This window comes from Felis catus, chromosome F1 (assembly GCF_018350175.1).
Source record: "Felis catus isolate Fca126 chromosome F1, F.catus_Fca126_mat1.0, whole genome shotgun sequence".
Lineage (NCBI taxonomy): Eukaryota > Metazoa > Chordata > Mammalia > Carnivora > Felidae > Felis > Felis catus.
Genome location: NC_058384.1, coordinates 30,633,789 through 30,650,740, shown reverse-complemented (window position 1 = coordinate 30,650,740; position 16,952 = coordinate 30,633,789). Strand labels below are relative to the sequence as shown.

General features: G+C 41.1%; 1 long non-coding RNA gene across 1 annotated transcript; it reads right to left on the bottom strand.

The window, feature by feature from the left end:
• Positions 1-603: 603 nt before the first annotated feature.
• Positions 604-15,296, bottom strand: LOC123382832. The gene is made up of 2 exons (XR_006591866.1): positions 14,413-15,296; positions 604-807 (listed from the first exon to the last, which is right to left on the bottom strand). It is a non-coding gene; the product is annotated as an uncharacterized LOC123382832 (long non-coding RNA).
• Positions 15,297-16,952: the final 1,656 nt, after the last annotated feature.

The window sequence follows — 16,952 nt, the reverse complement described above, 5'->3', positions numbered from 1 at the left end:
TGTAAACAATGTATTTCTCCACGGTTCTAGAGCCTAGAAAATCCAAGAACAGGTGCTGGTCAGTTGGGTTTCTGGTAAAGACCCTCTTCCCAGCTTGTAGATGGCTGTTTTCTCACTGTGTCCTCCCATGGCAGGGAGAGAAAAGAGAGATGTCTCTCTCTTTCTCTTCTTTTTCTTTTTTTAAAATTTTTTTAATATTTATTTATTTTTGAAAGACAGAGAGAGACAGAGCGTGAGTGGGGGAGAGGGAGAGAGAGAGAGAGAGACACAGAATCTGAAGCAGGCTCCAGGCTCCAAGTTGTCAGCACAGAGTCCAACGTGGGGCTCAAACCCACAAACTGTGAGATCACAACCCGAACTGAAGTCTGACGCTTAACCGACTGAGCCACCCAGGCGCCCATCTCTTCCTCTTGTTATTAAGGCCACAGGCTTATTAGATGGGGGCCCCACCCTTATGACTTCATTTAACCTTAACTCCCTCTTAAAGACCCAATCTCCAGCTCCAGTCACATTTGGGGCCAGGGCTTTGACCTATGAATTTAGGGAGAGACACAATACAGTCCATATCAATCCTTACACTCACATATTTTTGCACCTCTCTGATTATGGCCTTAGGTTTAATTTGTAGGAATGGAATTGCTAATCAAAAGGAATATACGTATTTTCAAGGTATTTGACATATATTGCAAAACGACCTTACAATCAATAGTCCGGCCAGCTGTGTATGAAAATCCTACTAGCTAATTAGGGAACTCTTTTAGGTGGACTACAGTTGACTGCTTGTTTCTCGGGTCACTTGTTGGATTCCTGGTAAAGAAGAAAACAAAAAAACAGGAGCAGATAAATATAAGATGAAGACATGCCCCAAACAACAGGTCAAGTGTTGTTTTTAGCAACTTCCCTTTCATAGCCCCTTCTAGAAACATCCACTCCCTGAAGCTGTCTCTCAGGTGCCTGGGATTGCCCAAAAGGTGTGCAACCCAAGGTGAAGTTATGGACTCTGTAGAATCCAAAACACAGCACGATGTTTCACGACATTTCCTCCAGCCAAACTTCCCACCCGGCAGGCTTTTCTCTCCTGCAGCTCTCAGAGAGGAAAAAGACAAAGACAGCCAGCCAAACCTGGGCGTTCGAGTTACCTCTACTGAAGGTGTTTACATTTTAAAAGGAAAAAGCATTGATAATGCATTCACGCAAAGGACGGATTTCAAATAGTGGAATTTTAGGCTCCCTGGCTTTACGAGTGGAAAGAGACTGGGAGACAGTGATTTAATCACACTGTGTTAGGTTATTACCGTCTTACTCCTTTGTGTAGAATTGGCCCTGAAAAAGGAGGGAGGGAAAAAGAAAAAGGCCAAAGGCGAAAAAGGAGGAAAAAGGAGACAGGAAAAGAAGGAGGATGATACTTATGTGGGATGCCAGTGAGTGACCCTAGAAGATTCTGGAAAAGAGGCTGGGAGATTTAAATGACTGGCTCATCATCCTTGTTCTGTCCCTCTGTCTCTCTCATCTCGGCAGTTCTGCCTGCCTCCTAGCCAGTGCTGCCCTGAGCTCCGTCCTCTGTCCTCGGCCCTACTTCTCTCGTTCGGGGTCTTTCTCACCAATAGCTAACGCACTCCTTATGCTTTTATTACATAGGTTTTTCGGCCGTGTACTCCTTGACCACCCCTTCTTATCACAATATATAACAATGTTTTTGGAAGTCACTTGTCCAGACGAGAATAGAAAGATCACTGCATCTTTTCTTTGATGGGCACTATGTTATTGACAGCTGAGCTACACAAATCATGTGATTCTATAGCGTGGTGTGCTTGCGGCTCACATCCTCAAAATACAGGAGCTCTGGTCAACTCTGTTTCCTATGATTCTCACCAAAAAGTTTATGTATATATAATTGTGTCAGCTGCATCATCAGGTAAAACCCGGGACAGCGAGGACTTCCTCTTTGACTAGGCATCCATGAGAACCGAATCTTCCACCGTTACACGGCTGATAACTGGAAGACTCAGCCCCCCACTAGGTTGGGCTGAGTATATTTCAAACTTCCACTGCCTGCTTACTTCTGGTGCCAACACCATAGGATACGTTCACATCGCAATAACGCCTGCCCTGCGCTTTTGCAGGCCACATCACGTGAGTTGGCACAGTGGGCGTTAAGAGTATCCTGGAAACCATTCCTATACCAGTCTCCTATCCGTAAAAACTCTACTCCCTACGTAAATGTATACCACCCCAACCCCCCTTTGCTGTCTCTCAAAAATGCACACCGTCATCCCGGTGCCGCCTGACCGGAGAGGAAATATGTCAGAGAGAAAGCTGGAGTGGAAAGAAGCCACAGTCTTGATTAATCGCAGCTAAAATCTCTTTCTTTTGCTGATTTTATGAAAATATGTAACCAAGTGAACATAGTGCCATGACCCCTTCCCGGGCCTTGGACAGGTCTACGTGATGGGCTCACACTTCACTGGCTTCAAAGTAAATCCACCTCTGCCTCGTTTTTCTTTTTTTCCTAAGTGTTTATTTACTTAGAGAGAGAGAGAGAGAGAGAGAGAGAGAGAGAGAGAGACAGCTGGCACGCGGGCAGGGGAGGGGCAGAGAAAGAGGGAGAGAGAGAACCCCAAGCAGGCTTCACACTGTCAGTGCAGCAGCAGCCAATTCGGGGCTCAAACTCACAAACCATGAGACCATGACCTGAGCCAAAATAGAGTTGGACGCTTAACCCACTGAACCACCCAGGTGCCCTATAAAAGGCCTTCCTTCTTCTGCTCTTGTGGGCCTCCAGACCATCTAAAAGTGCAAGTTTGCCACGTGACTCTTGCTTTTAGAACCTTTCCTTGTCACCAGGATGTCCTTTGTCACCAGGATGAAGCACTACTCCTCTTGGCTTCCATGGTTCCCTCCATCTCTCTGAACTTCTCTTGCTTCTAGAGCCACATCACCCCTTATGCTCATGCAGTATGCCTGCTTGCAATCCTCCAGACCATGCCCAGTTGTCTCCACTCTCTGTGGCTTTTGTCTTTCTGCTTCCGTCTTCTTTTTTCCACATACATCCCCTTCTTACCCCTAGCTCAGTTGACTCGATGAACATCTACTCTTTCACAGTATAGCTTAAGCATCTCTCCCTCCACAAAGACTTTCCTTGACAATCAGAATGAACTACATATCTTTTTACTTTTTTATGCAGTTAAAATGTTTACATTTATGTAACAAATACGTGAATACATTTCCATTGTAAAAAGGGGAGACTCGGGGCGCCTGGGTGGTTCAGTCAGGTCAGTCTGTCGGTTGAGCACCAACTTTGGCTCAGGTCATGATCTCACAGTTCATGTGTTCAAGCGGCACATCGGGCTCTGTGCTGACAGCTCAGAGCCTGGAGCCTGTTTCAGATTCTGTGTCTCCCTCTCTCTCTGTCCCTCTCCTACTCTCTCTCTCTCTCTCTCAAAAAAAAAAAAAAAAATTAAAAAAAATTTTTAAAGGGGAGACTCAACCATTATGGATAAATTAAGAGTGAGCACCATCCACAATTCTAGTTTTTAGTTTGGTGTGTGTTTTTCCAGTTCTTATGTATATTAACACCTCATTCCTTATTTACACGTCTTTCTTCCCCTACTAGATTAGAAAACCTACGAAGGCAAAGGCGATGTCTTATCACTCTGGCCCCACTGCCCAGCCCAGTGCCTGGAGGTAGGAATAACCAGCGCTGGAAATGAAACCATCAAAGCACAGAGAGCTTAAGGAACGTGCCCGGCTTACCCAGAAAAGTGGCAGAGTTGGCATTCAAACTCAAGTAGAACATGCACTCACTAACATGATTAATATTAATGATTAATCTATAATTAATATATAATGAACACCTACATTGGGGCAAGTAGCGTTTGGATTAGAAGAGCTGCCCCCAGAGAAGGTCCAGCACCTACCATCACAGCACATTACTGGCTTACATAAGCACCGTGGTAGCATACTTCACACAATAACTAAGTGACTGCTTTTTCTTCTGTCCCCCCCCCCAATTTTGTTTCCCACAGAACGACGTCTAGTAAGAGTGTTTTCACTAGTTATGCAATGCTAATATCTAGTGCAGCCCTAAGTTGTAGCACACCATCAGAATTATAACAGCCTAGTATCTGAAGAGATTACTCATTATTCTCTTTAAAACAATGAATGAGACATTTGTGACTCCCTTTTTAAAGTAATTTCACTCTTCCTCTACAACCTACTACTATCTACAACTAATTTGTAATTTCCCAGGGGACAGCTCCAGCTGCTTGCTGTGTCTAACACAGGGCTGGGCTCAGAGCACTGATCACACGTCTGCTGCATGAAAAAACTGTGAGTGACTTCCACTGACAGTGCGGTAGATTTCACTAGAAAGAGAGCGATAGCTTTGCTATTCCCCCAGACACTCAAGATGAGTGACTGGGGTTGTTTCAAGAAATCTTTTTTCGCTCTTAACAATCTCCCATGCTCTTGGCCTCTTTAGAGCTGAAAGAGCCTCAGGTTTGTGTAAAAAGCAGCCCAAAGTCTGCCTCTCAAAAGGAGCTGGGCTAGTTTGTCACTTACCTCCTAGATCCCGGGTACACAAAATTGAGTTAACCTTTATTCTTTATTCTATACTTCTATTCTGTCGTCATTGGATCTTTTAATTATTTGTCACTTTTTTTTTTTACTCATTAATAATATAACAAAGCGTCTCTAAATTCACCATGTAATCCAAGAGCCAGTACACCGACAATCTCTTTCATTCACTTCTATGCTCCTCCCTATTCTATCCCCTTCCCCCTTCACTATCTTAAATTTTGTATTTATCATTTTTGGGTTTTTTTAATTAAATTTTTTTTTCAACTTTTTTTTTTTTTTTTTTTTTTTTTTTTTTTTTTTTTTTTTTTGGGACAGAGAGAGACAGAGCATGAACGGGGGAGGGGCAGAGAGAGAGGGAGACACAGAATCGGAAACAGGCTCCAGGCTCCGAGCCATCAGCCCAGAGCCCAACGCGGGGCTCGAACTCACGGACCGCGAGATCGTGACCTGGCTGAAGTCGGACGCTTAACCGACTGCGCCACCCAGGCGCCCCTAATTAAATTTTTTATTTGGAGATATTTTAGATTTGCTTGCAGTGAGATCCCACGTGCCCTTCACCCAGTCTCCTCCAGTGGTAAAATCTTTAACAACTTTGGTACGGTATCACAACAGATACTAACATAGATGCAGTCAAGATAGAGAACATTCCCCTCACCACAAAGATCACGAGTGTCGGCAGCACCGTCTATAGTCATAGATATAGACGGTCTCATACTTGGTCCACCCCATCCTTAATCCCTGGCAGCCGCTAATCTGTTCTGTATTTCTATCATTTTGTCATTTCAAGAATGTTGTAAATGTAGTCATACAATATATGATCTTTTGAGATTGACTTTTCTTCACGCAGCATAGTTCTCTGGAGGTTGATCCAGGTTGTTGCCTATATCAACAGTTCATTGTTGTTGTTATTGGTGAGTAGTATTCTATGGTATGGATGTCCCCACAGTTCATTTAATCCTTCACCCATCGGGAGGCACCAGTTCTTAGCTACTATGAATAAAGCTGCTACAAACACTTGTGTACAGGAATTTGTGTGAACATATTGTGTGAAACGTTCACTTTGTGAACATAAGTTTTCGTTTTCCTGGGAAAATGTCCAGGTGTACAATTGCAAGGTCTGAGAGTAGTTGAGTGTTCAGTTTTTCAAGAACCGTCAAAGTACTTTGGATCCAGAGTGGCTGAACCATTTGAAATTCCCACCAGCAGTATATGAATGATACTGGTTCTCAGCATGCTCTCCAGCGTTTCGTGTTGTCACTATTTTTTATCTTAGCCATTCTGATAGGTGAGTAGTATATCTCATTGTGGCTTAAATACGCATTCCCTAACGGATAATGACGGTGAATATTTTTTCGTATGTTTGCTATCTGTATGTGCTCTTCAGTAAAGTGTCTCTTTGTGTCTTTCATCCATTTTATAACTGGGCTGTGAGAACTCTTTATATATTCTAGATACTAGTCTTTTGTCAGATGTGTGGTTTGCAACTATTTTCTCCACTCTGTAACTTGTCTTTTCGTCCTTTTAACAGGGCCTTTTGGAGAATAAAATTTTTAATTTTGATGAGGTCCCATCTACCAGTCTTTCTTTTTATTGGTCATGCTTTTGATATAGTCTAAGAACTCTTTGACTTGCCCTAGATCCTAAAGATTCTCTCTCACTTTTTTTCTAAATGTTTCATAGTTTTTGCATTGCATTTTATGTATTTTAAAGAATTTTTAAGTTTATTTATTTATTTTGAGAGAGAGAAAGAGCGTGCACACGTGCACACACGCAAGTGAGTGGGGGAGGGGCAGAGAGTAAGACTCTCAAGCAGGCTACTCACTGCCAGCTCAGAGCCTGATGTGGAGCTGGAGCTCCAGAATCATGAGATCATGACCTGAGCCGAAATTAAGAGTTGGATGCTTAACTGACTGAGCCACCCTGATGCCCCTGCATTTTAGATTTAAGGATGTGATCCATCTTAATTTTTCTGTAAGATGTGAGTCTTAATTAGGGTCTTTTGCTCCAGCACCATTTCTCCAAAAGTAGATCTTTCCTCCACTGAATTGCTTTTGCATCACTGTCAAAAATCAACTGAGCATATTATTTATTTGGGTCTATTTCTGTGGGTCTATTTCTGGGTTTTTTATTCTGTTCTATTTAGATATGTGTCTGTGTCTCTGCCTATACCTCATAGTCTTGATTACTATAGCTATACAATGTCTTGAAATATATATTATACATTATATAAATATGTTATATACTTATATATATTATTTATATATATCTTGATTACTATAGATATATAATGTCTTGAAATATATGTTATATAAATATATATTATATAAATATAAATATATATTACTATAGCTATATAATGTCTTGAAATTTCATAGATTCCTTCCAGTTTCTTCCTCTTTTTCAAGATTGTTTCAGCTATTCTAGTTTCTTTGTCTTTCCATATAAATTTTAGAATAATCTTTTTAGAATAAATTTAGAATAATATATCTACAAAAAAATCTTTCTGGGATTTTCATAGGAATTGCATTTAGCTTGTACATAAATTTGGGGAAAATAGGCATCTTAGCTAGGTTGAGTCTTCCAATCCATGAGCATAGTATGTCTCTCCACTTATTTAGATTTTTTATTTCTTTCATCAACATTTTGTAGCTTTTAGCATGTAAGTCTTTATGTGTTTGTTAGAGTAACACCTAAATATTTCTTTTGAGTTACTATTTAAAAATTTTAAATTTTGGCATCCATGTATTCATTTGATTTTTGTAGGTTTATCCTGTGTCTTGTGAACTTGCTGAACTCGCCTATTAGTTTTAGGAATTTTTTGTAGATTACTTGGGATTTTCTATGTAAACAATCATGTCATCTGCAAATATGGAGAGTTTCATTTCTTCCTTTTTGATCTATATACTTTTTATTTTATTTTCTTGCCTACTGCAGTGACTAGAATATTCAGCATTATGTTGAATATGAGCAAACTTTCTTGCCTTGTTCCAGATCTTAGAGGGGACAGCATTCAGTCTTTCACTATTAAGTACAATGTTAGCTGTATTGCTTTTGTAGATGCGATTGAGGGAAATAAAGTTCCCCTTTATTCCTGTTTTTCTGGGAGTTTCTATCATGAATCATTGTTGAATTTTTTCAAATAGTTTTTCCTCATCAATTGATATGTGTGATTTTTCTTTTTTAGTCTGTGAAGTGGGTTATATTGATTTTCAAATATTGAAATTGACTTGAAACTGACTTGTACCTCTGGAATAAGAGACTTTGTCCAGTTTCACAAATGAAATGGGAAATGCCCCCTCTTCTATTTTCTGGAAGAGATTGTATAAAATTGGTGTTAATTCTGCTTTAAATGTTTAGAATTCTCCAGTGAAACCACTGGGACCTTGAGATTTGGGGGGGGGGTGTCTTTAGTCAATTCCTTTAGTATTTATAAGGCTATTAAAATTGTTTCATATTGGGTGAGTTGTTGTAATTAATATTTTTCTAGAAATTGGTCCATCTCATCTCAGTTGCCCTGTCTATGCGTGTATAATTGCTCATAGCATTCCTTTATTATTCTCTTGATATCTGGAGGTTCTCTAGTATATTACATTTCATTCCTGATATTGGTCATCTGTGTCTTCTTTTTTTCCTTGGTCAGTCTTCCTAGAGGTTTGTCAATTTTTTTTATCTTTTCAACGAATCAACTCTTTGTTTCAGTGGTTTTCTCTGTTGTTTTTGGATTTTAATTTCATTGATTTTTATTATGTCCTTCTTTCTGCTTGCTTTTGGCTTTTTCTCTTCTTTTTCTAGGTTCTTAAGGTGAAAGCTTGAGACATTTAACACTATGAATTTCCCTCTTAATACTGCTTTAGCTGTATCATGAAAATTTTGATATGTTCTATTTTCATTTTCATGCAGTTCAGGTATTTTTAAAATTTCTCTTGAAATTTCCTATTTGACCCACGGGTTGTTTAGAAGAGTGTTTAGTCCAAGTATTTGAAGATTTCTTGTTATCTTTGTTATTGATTTCTAGTTTGATTCCATGTGGTCAGAAAATACATTCTGTATGATTGTAATTCTTTTTAATTTGTTGAGGTTGGTTTCATGGTCCAGGACATAGTCCTTCTTGCTATATGTTTCACGGGCACTTGAAATAAATGTGTATTCTGCTGTTGTTCGGTGGGATGTTCCAAAAATATCTATTTGATGGTGTTGTTGAGTTCTTCTATATCCATGTTGATTTTTGTCTAATTATTCTACCAATCATTGTCAGATATCTTAATTTTTGTCTGTCTAGTAGGTGGAAAATGTTATTTTGTGGTCTTGATTTGCATTTCCCTGAGTTCTATTAAACTTGAGGGTCAATTAAATATTTTCCTTCCTCCCTAATTGTACTTTTTAAAACATGTAGTTGAGACTTTCTTTACCAATTATTCAAACTTGTTTTTTCCCTCTTATTTGTTTTTTTGTTGTTGTTGTTCTTGTTTTTGTTCCTACATATGTAGTAACCCTGGTGATGCATCTGAATAGGAAAGTCAGGAATATGTCTTTGGGTAATTCTGGTGTATCTCCATCTGGCATAGTGCCACAAGTAATTAGACACACACTTGGGTAAAAAAAAAAACAAAAACAAAAAACCTCCAATGACTTCCCATTTTCTGAAAAATGCAGTCCTCAACCTTAGAATAACATTTAAAGCCCATATGATATACTTCTGATTTAACTAATTCAGCTATGTCAATGCCTCACTGTTCCCTAATAAGTTGGCCCCTGCCTCTACACTTTTGCTCATGTCATTCCCCTTGCCTAGAATGCTTTTGGTCAATCAAAATCCTACTTATGTTCTAAATGTGGCTCAAATGCTCCCTCTTAGGAGACTATCTTGATCATTCCAGCCGGAAGTGATTGCCTTTTTCCATTGTCCTCTAACATCTGCCCTATTTTGGTGCATTGCTTGGTATCATAATGCACATATCTGATAAACCATTGGGTGGCTTCATGTCCGTGCTTCAGACCAGAACTGTGTTGCTATTGTTACTTTACATCTATATCTTGGCTTGTAGGCAAAGTGCCTCTTTTTTATTGATATTCTAGCTCACATAGTGAATATCGTTAGAATTCTATTTCAAATGACCAAATTCACCAAAAGTAGTACATTAGGCAAATCACCAATTTGTTGAGAACAGATTAAAAGAATCATTTAGAATACTGATAAACTCATGCTATGAAGTGATTTCCAAATGCATGTCAGTTGAGTGTGGGACATGAACTAGCAAAACAACCGAAAAATGTGTTTTAAAAATATGATTTGTTTTATGGAAGTGTGCAACACTCCAGTGAGTTTTGCACTTTTGTTTCTTTAAGCCAGGTGATAGTTTCAGTAGACTGTGTAATATAACAGGACTTAAAAAAAAAAGCAAGTATAAATAATACCCTATGTTATTTTTAAAGTAAGGGCCATACAACTTATCTACATAAAAGTAGTGAAATTTTATATCTCACATTTTCATATACCAGGCAATTCCAGTCTTTATTAAAAGTCTAACTATAATTTTTTTAAGTCACAGAAGACTAGATGAAATTTTTTTAAGAATTCTTATCTTAGCATAAAATGAAACCCATTTATTATAGAGAATTAGAAATAATAATGATAATAATTACTATTGATAATTAATAAACTATTAGGTATTTAATTAAAAAATAATTATTGTTAACAACCATAACATAGAAGGACTTTGGAGAGGTTGTTCTAGATCTTTTTTGGTCTGTGTTCAGACAAGAGTATAATGGATAGATTTTTTTTTAAATGAAGAGTCTATACCTGCCCTTGGTGTTCCAGGATGTAATAATGCTGATGTTTGTCAGTGCTTTGTGTTTATTTTCAGTTCCACATGCTGTTCTTTAGACCCATTTCCTCTTGCTCTCTCCCCAGCAGAGGAAGAGAAGTGTTGACCTCTCTCTTCCGCCTCAGAATCTTCCATAGAACTAAAACACTGTGCCTTCAACCTGATTTTCTCCAGGGCAAATCAATCCTCTTTCTCCATGGTGTTTGGGTCTCATTTCCCAATTATTTTATCACTTTGAGGTATCCCCAGAACCTTCTAAGGGCTGAGACCAAGGCATATTTTTCCTAATAACTAATTGGCTTGGTTATCTGGCATTCTCTTTCCTGATAGCAGGGGAACTAGATAGATGACTTTTGGGGCTTACTTTCACTTGTGACTTCATGCATCTTTTTATGGAAACTGGCTGAGGATTCTACATGTGGCAAATATTTAGTAAGCCTTCCTGGCTGTCTGACTCAAGAGTGTGGTTCCAAATAAGAGCCACAAATGGTAAAGGCAGTTCCAGGAATTTGCTGGTTACTCAGCAGTGTTGGATCAAGCAGGGAACACAGTGCCTGCTTCCTGCCATTTCCCAGCCACTTCTTCCCACATTCATTGTGAAATGGGTGGTCACAAAGAATGGTCAGAGGAACCCACATTGCCCCTTGCAGGGTGCTCTCTGGCAGGGGACATGCCCTGTGTATTATGTTCTTCAAGGAGCTCAGGCTTCCTATAGGCAGCTTTACTCAACATGGAATAGAGCTCCAGGCAGTTGGGGCTCACTCAGGTTGCCTCCTCTCAGTATCAGTGTTTCTTTTCAAGGAATCCACTTTTGTTTTTATTTATTTTATTTGAGAAGGCACGTGTGAGCATGCACACAACATGCACGCACACACACAAGCACACATGAGTGAGTGAGCAGGGGAGACACAGAGAGAGAGAAAGCATCCCAAGCAGAGTCCATGCTCAGCATTCAGCCCAATGCAGGGCTTGATCCCCACGATACTGGGATCACGACCTGAGCCAAAAATCAAGAGGTGGATGCTCAACCGATTGAGCCACCCAGACACCCCAGGGAAACCACTTTTAAACCTGGTGTTGTTGAGGCTGTGCATTGCTGCACTCTGGCACCTGTGAACCTGCGATACAGTCACGCTCATCCTGTGCCTCAACGTGAACCCTTCCAGAAGGGAAGGGCTTCCATTCCCTTCTGGAATGGAAGGGAATGGGAGCCCGAGCAGTGGAGTGACAATGCCGAAGTGATCTCCTTCTGGATTCTCAGACTCAATAAATGTTCACCTTTGCAAAAGTGTGTCAGGCACTGGAAAGCTTCTGCAGAAAGTGCCTGCACAATCCTTTCAAACACCTTCCCCATATGGCCCTCCATTTTTTGCAGCTCTTCACCAACCCTTTCGTCCATCTTCCTCTTGTGTCTTGGATATTCCTTTTTAGGTCATACCACTTGCCCAGAATATCCCCAATCAACCTCTATCTTCTCCCATCATTCAAAGGGTTTCTCAAAGGGTTTCTCTTCCAGGAAGTCTTCCCTGACTCACTAGAACAATGAAACCTCCTGGCCTCCCTCTACACTAACCACTCTCCTCAAAGAACTTCCCCTTTGTTTCCACAGAACATAAATGCTGTAACTTATTTATTGGTTTAATGTGTATTTTGAATAGATTCTCAGGAAGGATGTCTTCCTGAGGCATAATAATAGGTGATGCCTTCCAAGAAGTAGGATGCCTTCCAAGAAGTAGAATGGGGTCTAACTGAGGTGTAAATGACCCCAACACATGAGAGCAGCAAGCGTAGTTTCTCAGACTTTGTCTTCAGAAACTGAACTTCTACGTTTCCAGTGGTGCTGCTTATGTATGCAATGTTATTAGCCAGGTGGTTCAGTAGTAGCCATTCAACAGATGTTTGCTGGGAATCTACGGTGAGCCTAGCATTGTGTCAGTGACTCAAGATATAGCGCGTACCGGAAGTTTTTAAGACTATTGTGGCGGCCCGCATTGAACCCTGCCTCTCAGCATCCAGGCCTTTGTGTAGCCCCCACACCCACCTCTTCTTGAATCTGAGTGTGTCTATGAACTTACAGTTCATGTGTGGGAATACGCAGAAGCAGCCAGGAACTTTCTGAAAAAATGATGATGACAAGCGGAGGAGGCATGGTCTTAAGAGAAAATAAATATCTCTTAAAACTGTAAAAACTAAAGCGGTTTGGTATGGGCACATGAACGGAACAGAATAGAAACAGACCCCAAATATATATCAGATATTACTAAATGGAAAATGTGGCATATGAAACCAGTAGGCACTATTAAAAAGAGGTACTATTAAATAAATGGTGTCAGGACCGGCAGTTACCCATCTGAAGCGATCAGGTCACCCCTGTAAACTACTACTCTGTTGGATGACAGGAGAAAAAAAAATAATAAACACTAGCCTTAGTCCAACTTAGAAAATCCAACTCGATCCAATTATTTAAACACTTGTTAGGCGGTGACTCTGGCTCTTTTGGATGACTTAGTATCTTTTCGATTTCCTTGTTTCTCGCTGCGATTGCATATGGATGTAGGGGGAAGAAGGGTTTCTAGGGCCATCTGTGCAGAGCCGTGTACCTTCTTTGGTGTCTCCAGCTTCCGTGGAGATGCTCCTGTCCACCTGTGTCTGGGAACATCTGACACTGTGATTTATGGGATCTAGTTCAGGTTTGTGGCCCTCCCTGGCACGGCTCACCTCAGCTCCCACGGGCACTGCGTTACCTGCAAGGATGGCTGTGATTCCCCTTTAGCGTCCAGACCAGTGTAGGATGATTCAGTCACTCTCCCCAGTGTCCCTCTCACAGGCTGCCAGCCACCTCCACTGGCTACTCCCACAACCCTCCACAGCACGTGCGGATCTCCAAATGCCTTCTGTGAAACAACAGGGCTAAGGCAGGTTCAGGGGCTGAATTGTGGAGGACCACACGGCACTGATTTTACCCTCCTGTCTGATTGTGGTTAGATGAGGAGCACAGGGACAATGTGCTTCCAGGCTGTGTCCTTTCAGAGTCTGAGACCACTCCCCAGAGAGGGGAGGTGGGGTACTCTGAGTCTACCAGCTTCATTTTTTTTCATCTTCTTACAGTTCATTGGGGCCAGAGGGAAAAGGTCTCCTTCCTCTCCTAGACTGCACCTATAGCTAGTCTCCGAGCCCTGGCTCTTGACGTGTTACATGGAGGTTAATGGACTTTAGAAAATCCTTCTCTCTGTAAACAGAATAAGGCTTTCAGGACTTGCCCTGATGTCCACTTGTCCCACAGCCCTTTCTTCCAAGCAGGGCCCATGTCCCCCTCCTCATTACTGAGGGGCAGTGAGCCTCAGGGCTCTGCCTTAGACATGGAAGGCCAGGAGGGAACAACAGTAAACTGGGGAAACAAAAATAAGTCAGGTCAGTGTTTGCAGAATATCTTCTGGTCACAGAGGGTACATAAATTTGGAAGACAATTTCGAGCAGCTATCAACTAAAATCATTTCATAATTCAGATAAATATCTTATGCCACTGCAGAGATAGGGCAATGAATTCAACGTATGGCACATAATTTTCCAAAAACACTTGATGACTCAGCTGTCTGGAAGTTGCTTTAAAACCTTATTAAGTCACAGTTTGCCAGTTCAGAATTTCCTATAATGTAATTCTGAACAGACACGATGGTTAGCTTCCTACAATGAAGGGGTGGTTGGCTATTTCCCAAGCAATTGGCAGCACAAGGACATACAGAGCTTCCCCCTTCCCCTCAGGAGATATGTTCCAAGGCCCCCAGTGGATGCCTGAAACCATGGATAGTACCAAATCCCATATGCACTATGTGTTTTTTCTATGTAGACATGCCTGTGATAAAGTTTAACTTAAAAATTAGGCACCGTAATATTATTAGTAGTCATAACAAATAACTAATAATAAAACAGAACCATTATAAGAACATACTGTTATGAAAGTTATGCAAATGTGGTCTCTCTAAATATCTTACTATACTCTACTCACCTTTCTTCTTGCGATGATACAGAATGATCAAATACCCACGGGATGGCATGAAGTGAGGTGAATAATGCAGGCACCGTGATGCAGGGATGGGCAACTATTGACCTTCTGACAAGATGCCAGGAGGAGGATCATCTGCTTCCAGAACACGGCCGACTGATAACTGAAATGAAGGAAAGCAAAACCACAGATGAGGGGTCGGTGGGGAGACTACCGTATTGAATCTCCTTAAGATAATCAACTGCTTTAAACCACTGTGGGCAGTTTCTTAGACGCTGCTATTATCTGGGAATATTAGCTGTTCATTAACTCATGGGAGGCTGAGAAATATTTGTTGTTAACCTATGTCGCCATGAGTCATGGAGGAGAAGGACAAGAGGAAGAAAAGCCAGCAAGGTAGCTGTGGCGAAATGGCAAGGAGGTTTGAGACCCAGGACCTGTGGACCTTGGGGAGAGACATAGGCAGGGCTTGGAGTTCTAGAGATTTGCCCTACTATGATAGTCAGCAGACCCTTGGGAAAGTGGCTGGGTGTGAACACTCTCTCACCTCTATCTTTGCATCATGAGAATGGAGATGATCGCCTCTATCTCATGTATTGTTTGAGATTTAATGAGATGATGCATGTGGACTTCTTAGCATGTTCCTAACACATAGGAAGCACTCAACACATGGTAACTACTAGTATTTTATTACTGTTACATTCAGCAAAAATGTTGATAAAATTACATTTAAATATTTATAGGGAAAGTATTTTTGTACAATTCTGGGCATATAGTGGACTCTTCATATATTTGTTTAAAAAGTACGTTCCCGGGGTGCCCGAGTGGCTCAGTCAGTAAAGCGCCTGACTTCGGTTCAGGTCATGATCTCGTGGTTCGTGGGTTCGAGCCCTGCATCAGCTTGGAGCCCGGAGCCTGCTTTGGGTTCTGTGTCTGCCTCTCTCTCTGCCCCTTCCCTGTTCGCACTCTGTCTCTCTCTCTCTCCCTCAAAAAGTAAATAAACATTAAAAATAATAAAACAATAAAATAAAAAGTATGTTCCTTTCAACAATTCTAAAGTTCACACTATATATTAATAGCTTTTCACCCAATTGTGCTGCACTGTTAGAGCTATGGCTTCATTTAATCTCTTCCTTTTCTTTGGGTAATCTTTATCTTGAACTGCCAAGAGTAGAATGTATTGTGACCCCATGTTGCTAGAACAAATCTGACACCATGGGTTTGTTTAAACAATTTTTTTTTCAAATCAGATTTACGGGGAGATATGAAAGAGAAAAGGAGTTTGTTAGAGGAAAACAAATGGTTTCTGAGAATTCTAAGGCACTGATCTGATGTATTAAACAGTGAAGGGAACCACGGGTTTCTCTGCATATTATATATAGCACTTGATGAGATCCCCAGAGAGTGCAATACCTTCATAGACAATATAGGGGATAGATCTGATCATGGTCCCTTTGTTGCCACATCTCAGCTTATCCCTCTTCTGTTTCTTTTCCCTGTGACTCAGATAACAGCTAGTGGAAGGGGGAGAAAGGAGTCTGGACAGAGCTCCCAGCAAATTAAGTCCAGTGTTTCAGGGAGGGCAGCCTGGGGGTGCTAGGGTTGGGAGATAGGGGTCACAGAGTCCATCACCCAGGCAGAAAGAATGAAACATTTATTTGTGTTCTTGAACTTTTCTTCCCTTTGGGTGTAGAGGACAAAAGAAATGAGGATTCATCTTAATAAGCAGTATTTCTAGAGAAGCAATCATTTGCCAAATCTGATGATTTCCTTTAAAAGAACAGTCCTGGGGCGCCTGGGGGACTCAGTCGGTTAAGCGTCCGACTTTGGCTCAGGTCATGATTTCACGGTCTGTGAGTTCGAGCCCCGCGTCGGGCCCTGTGCTGACAGCTCAGAGCCTGGAGCCTGTTTCGGATTCTGTGTCTCCCTCTCTCTGACCCTCCCCTGTTCATGCTGTCTCTCTCTGTCTCAAAAATAAATAAATATTTTTAAAAATTTTTTTTAAAAATAAAAAAAAGAAAAGCTCTTGGGTTGGGCTTATAATAACAAAGAGAAATTGCAGTATCAAAATTTGCCAGTAAAGTACAGGAATTCCTTAGTACTCCATCATAGCTTCTGAAGCCAATTTCTTGCAAGCAGTTAATTCCTCAGAAGTCTCAGAAACCTATGGGTTTCACTCTCATCTTCCTTCTGGGACCCTAGAACCCCAGCAAACAGTAAGATGTGTCCCCCCTCCCCCCCCCCCCACTCCTGGATCTTTCCCTCCACTCCCCCTGTACCACTCTATTGGATTCTCTCATGACCAACGGCAGACTGCTTGTGGGAAGGCTCTATGCCATGTGCATATCCACACATACCTTAGCACACTATTTGGATCCACTGGGCATTTATGGAATAAAAGAATGCATGTATGAAAAATGATTTTAAAATATTGTTTGGCACGTAAGTGGGAAAGACCACAAGGCTCTGAGGGTGGGGTTTTCGGGACCTGGAGCAGAGGTGTCCTACAAGTTGTCCAAATGTTATTATTCTGCCCCTGTGAT